This window comes from Capra hircus, chromosome 8 (genome assembly GCF_001704415.2).
Source record: "Capra hircus breed San Clemente chromosome 8, ASM170441v1, whole genome shotgun sequence".
Classification (NCBI taxonomy): Eukaryota; Metazoa; Chordata; class Mammalia; order Artiodactyla; family Bovidae; genus Capra; species Capra hircus.
The window spans coordinates 101318900-101324899 of record NC_030815.1 but is presented as its reverse complement, the minus strand read 5'-3'; positions in this window follow the sequence as shown (position 1 = coordinate 101324899).

Sequence of the window (6000 nt, the reverse complement as noted above, 5' to 3'; positions counted from 1 at the left end):
GTGAACCAAAAGTCTCCCAAGGAGTACGCAGCAGGGAAGTGAAGCAGAGGGACTCAGGAAAGAGCAACTCTGACAGCAGCTGGTGAGTTGGCAATATGGAGAGCTAGTCTGTTTGGGAAGGTGCAGGTGACTTGACTTAGATGATGTTTGACAACCTGTGTTTTATCTGAGCGTCTAAGGTCTATGGCCTGTCAGCCCAATACTATGCAATACTGGCAAATCATTGCTATACATAAGAAGTAACTGCCATGATGACAAAGAATAATTTAATTTAAAAAATTACCTGTGAGTGCTTAGGGTTTATTCCACAAACCTGCCAGAGAAAATCAAAGCATAAGAGATCTTTTGAACTGGCTAATACATGCTTCCTTTCCATTACCCACTTTGGCACAGACTCAGTTTCTCACTCATATCCATTTGAAAACCACTGTGGGAGCAAGTCAGTACAATGTGGGGTGACATCAGAGCCCAGGAGACAGTCACTGTGGGAGACAGTCACCTGGGGATAGATCAGCCAGGAGCCTTGGAGCCCTTGAATGAACAGGAAATGAGACATGTAGGGAGGTGACTAATCTGAGGATTGTCTGCACTGGTTTCCTCCAGGGATGAGTAGCTGAGTTGAATATTAACACCCACTGGCAACTGAGGACAGACAGTGACTGACTCCAATCTTCCTTCCTTCTTCCAACATGTAGAATACTTGCTGGGTACCAAGAGTTGTTCCAGATATAAGGATAGCTGGTTAACATGGCATTCACAGCCTTGAGTCTAATGGGAAGGACAGGCAATTAAATGCTGTAAAGTCACTTACAGGGAAACTTTGGAAGTAGAAATGTATACTTAATATTTGTGGATTTCACTGTATGTAAATTATGTGTGTATGCAGTCACTCCAGTCGTGTCTGACTCTTTGCGACTCCATAGACTGTTGCTCACCAGGCTCCTCCGTCCATGGAATTTTCCAGGCAAAAATACTAGCGTGGGCTGCCATTTCCTACTCCAGGGAATCTTCCCAACCCAAGGATCAAACCTGCGATTCCTGCCTCTCCTGCATCGGCAAATGGATTCTTTACTACTATGCCACCTGGGAATCCCATGTAAAGTACACTTGAGTTTAAAAAACAACAACAACAAAAACAGGAAAAAATAAAACAGAATCACCTAAAAGTGGAACTGGAAATCCAGGCAGGGTATTATCAGAGCACCAAAATAGAGGTTATTTGTGTAAGATATAAAGCTGATTGTGATCAGATTAATAAATGCGTGAAAGAGCCAATGCACCTACAACCCACGAAAGCAGAAAGAGAGGCTCTTCCAAAAAGTGAACTTTCTATTTGGAACACTAGAATAACCTCAAGTTCAGAGATATCAGGGGCAGGGAGAAGGAACTGATATGATGGTGCTGCTGCTGCTGCTAAGTTGCTTCAGTTGTGTCTGACTCTGTGACCCCATGGATGGTGAGCTGGTAATTAATTCATGAGCTGCAAACATCTGCACCCATTCTCTGCCTTAGAAGTGGTGGATCCTGGATTTTTTCCCCCAAGTGAAAATTTTAAGTAAAGCTTATTTTTTACCAAAGATGAGAGTTATGATACCTGAGGCTCCCAGAGAAGGCACTGGAGCCAGAGAAAGTAGCCAGTGTACGCTTTTTCCCTTCCACCCTCAAAACCATTAGAGCTAGGACCACTGAAACCAAATCTCTATTTACGCTTAAGAAAGCAGGGATTCTCACCTGGCCTTGGGAAACATATCCAATCTTCTTATTCTAAACAGATGAAACTCTCATGTGAAAACTAACGGGCATTCAAAAAGCATGAAACAACGAGGAAAACCAACAGAAGTGTCATCCAATGCCACAAATAAACAAAGGACCTGCTGATGAAAGTGTTAATCAAGAAAGAAAAGAACTTTAAAATACCATAGTTTGGGGACTTCCCTGGCAGTCCAGTGGTTAAAACTCTGAGGTTTCACTGCAGGTGGCACAGATTTGATCCCTGGTCAGGGAACCCAGATCCTGCATGTCATGAGGGCATGGCCAAAAAAAGACAGTTAAAATATGATAGTTGGTATTCTTGAGGAAGTCAGGAAGTGCCATTTACAGAAATAAAGGCATTCTATAAAAAGAAAGAGTTCTTGGAAATTCATGCTTGGGAAAAACATGAATGCAGAAATAAAAAAGTATTTCAACGGATAGGGATGAATGAAGACCAAATTGTGAACAGAAAGACTGTGTTAGAGCTGTCTTCCATATTCAGTGAATAAACACAAAGAAGATGATGAGAATAAAATAAATACTGAGCCACGGAAGCTATAGGCAAACTTTTAGAAGCTGCCTACCATACATTCCACAAGATATAAATAGAATCAAGAGAACAAAAGAATCAATGAATCAAAATGAAAAAAATTTCTCTGCTGAAAAGTGAAGTCACTCAGTCGTGTCCGACTCTTTGCGACCCCATGGCCTGTAGCCTACCAGGTTCCTCTGTCCGTGGGATTTTCCAGGCAATAGTCTTGGAGTGGATTGCCATTTCCTTCTCCAGAGGATCTTCCCAACCCAGGGATCAAACCCAGGTCTCCCGCATTGTAGACAGACACTTTACCATCTGAGCAACTAGGGAAGCCCAAGAAAGGCTCAAATCTACAAATTGAAAGGGTTCAATGAGTGCTGGGCAAGAATGATGAAAACCTACATCTTCATGAAATTTCTGAATTCCAAGGTTAGACAGAAAACCCCCAAAGCTTGGGTTGAGCAGCACGAGAGACACATTACCTGGAAGGAATCAAATCAGTCTGTGGTTCTCATCAGCAACGCTAATACAGAAGACAGAATTCTAAGGAAAGATTCTTTTGAACCCATCTAGATGCTGTTACCCTATCACTTAATTATTGTGAATTCAGAATTCTCAACTCAGTTAATCTTTAAGGAAATAAATGATGGGAACAAAAGTCAAGATATATTTGGACATGCAAACATTCTGAAAGTTTACCATCCAGGAACCCTTTCTGAAAAAGATACTCAGATGTACTAGAAGCTGAAGAAGAAGGAGGAAGAGGAGGAGCAGGAGGGTGAAATAGGAAGCCACAGGGCACAAAACTCAGCAGTTAGCAAAGAAATCAGTAAAACCTGTGGCTAAGCCCATTGCAAAATAATTGAGTACAGTATTTCTCTTTTAAAGATTGTACTATTTGCTAAGGTCAGTGATGGGTCTTCACTGTTGGCAGTTCTTATTAAGCAAGGCGTAGCTCCATCAGCCTTCAGAGTTGTTGTGAGCTTCCTCAGCAATTGTGTCAGTCATGGTTAGATGCACCCCACTTCTCAGGGCTGTGGGTGCCTGCAAGGGTCCTCAGGCCGATTCTTGGTCCGGAAATGGGCTGTCAGCAGGCTTCCTTTTGGGGTTTGTGGAACAAACATACCAACAGCTGAGGCTTCCTCTTGTGAGGCAGGTGACTCTGTGTGTATGTGTGTGTGTGTGTGTGTGTGTGTGTGTGTGTGTGTGTGAGAGAGAGAGAGAGAATGGGAGACAGAGCCCTAGTCTTGCTTGGTGTTACCCCTGCTACCAAGGGGCAAGGACGGGCCAATCCTATGCCAGCTGCTTTCTGAACTTCAGCTGGAATGTCTGAAGTTTGCTTCTAAATCCACATCTTCCAGGGCCTTCCCTGGCGATCCAGTGGTTAAGACTTTGCCTTCCAATGCAGGAGGTGCAGGTTGGATGCCTGGGTGAGGAATTAAGATCTCACATCTTGAGGCCAAAAGTCAAAACATAAAACGGAAGCGATAGTGTAACAAACTCAATAAAGACTTTAAAAATGGTCCATATTTTTAAAAAATGCCAAATCTTCTATCAGAGTGCACTTGCCAGTGCAATTCTGAGAACCCTGGTGTCCGGATGGCTTCTAGCAGTCAGATGTAACAGCCAATAGTCTATTTGTTGCCCAAGCTCCACAAACTAACTGCAGGAAGGATGTTTGGTTTGTGTGTGTGTTCGGGGGAGGGAGAGGCGTGTGGAGGAAGGCAGGATAATCTCGCTTGCTCTTTCTCCCATCGCAATGAAGTGTCTGAGAGTCACTGAGCTTTTAAGAATGACAAGTTTACCTGCACTTGACTTAGAGACGGTCATCAGCAGGGCTTTTCTCCATAGAGACAGGTTCCTGCTATAGGTCTGGACAAATCTGCTTAAGAGGTTGGCTCCATCCTGGGAGGGTCAACGTGGCCTCTTACAGGTAGCCTGGCGGTGTTCTCAGAGGTCACGTCAGCTAGGGATAGATGTGTGTGACCGTGGAATGTGGTATTACAGAGGGGGCTCACTTTTATCGTTTTCAAGCACTCACAGTTTTTCAACCAGCGTAATATATCAGAGGCTTCAAATATTTAAATCATTTGCAAGTTAATGCCAACTTCAAGCAATAAGTTCAACACCGAAGCTTATCAAACTCATTACAGTTACATATTCAAACCATTCCCGAAATATCCACAGATAAGCAACTTATTTACAATTTGCAAGCCTGCTAGTATTCCCAAGCCAGCCTCTGGAAAAAAGCAGTAAGTCATTTCTGGTTAGGAGTGTGATGACCAAGCAAGGGATTTTTCCAGGAAAGTTCTAAGATATTTGGTAACCAGCCTCCCTGTCTCCCTTCTCCTTCTGGCTCTGTGTCATGTCGGGATGAGAACCCACCAGGCAAACACCAAACTTTATATTGTAAGGAGACACACTGAAGAGCAGCCAGGGGGGGAAATGCTAGAGATTCTAGGACCAGTGTTCACTTTCTATTTGCCCAGACTTCTCCTCTCCACACTCCTGCCTGCCTCACAGGCCACTCAGGGCTCTCTAGGAATCCCATCCATTTATGTCTCAGGGATTGGGGGATGGGGCTTTCCAAGGGACCTTTCCTATAATTCTGATTTGTCAAGATCCAAGTTAATGTGGGGAGTCCTATATGTTAGTGCCTGCCTGGTAAAATAAAAATAGGTACCTACCTTTTTTTTCTCATTGACTTTCAAAAATCATTTTCATCATGTTTAAATGTGCAGCTCAGTGGCATTAAATACATTCATCTTGTTTGCAACCATCACCACCATCCAACCCCAGAATTTTCCATCTTGCAAAAGTGAAACTCTCTACTAATTAAACATCAGCTTCCCATTTCCCTCTTCTCCAAACTCCTTCTACTTCTGTCTCTATGAATTTTCCACCTGATATAAGTAGAAACTTATAGTACTTACCCTTTTTCAACTGGCTTAATTCACTTAGCATAATGTCCTCAAGTTTCATCTACAATGTAGCATGTGTCAGAATTTACTTCCTTTTTCTTAAGATTTTTTTTTTTAACGTGGACCATTTTTTAAAGTCGTTATTGAATTTTTTACAATATTGCTTCTGCTTTATTTTTTAAAAATCATTATTATTATTATTATTTTGCCAAAACTTCAGCCATGTGGGATCTTAGTTCCTCCACCGGGGATCAAAGCCTTATTCCCTGCATTGGAAAGCAAAGTCTTAACCACTGGATGGCCAGGGAAGTCCCTACTTCCATTTTAAGGTCAAATAATATTCCATTGTATGTCTCCACTACATTTTGTTTATCCACCCATCCTTGCATGGATATTTGGATTGCTTCCATCCTCTGGCTCATGTGAATAATACTGCTGTGAACATGGGCATTCTTTGTTGTCACCGAATGTTTTGATTATGCAGCAAGATGTATTAAAATAGACTTCAGTATTTCTTAGACTTCGATGATGGGAAATAGGAATAAGTCAGGAAGCTGTCTGGATTATTTATACAAGACTGCTTGATGTCCCTTAAAATCACTTCCACAATATTGGTCAGTAAACCTCAATATTTTAGGTAGGATTTAAATATTTTATTAATCATATGAAGGCTCACTGATGAGTAAATTACTGTAAAAAACTCTTAAAAGAGAAGTTTAAAGTTTTTTTTTTTTAAGTGTGGAAAATGATAGTTTTTCTGGACAGCCAGGAAACTAGCATTTGGTGGCCTGA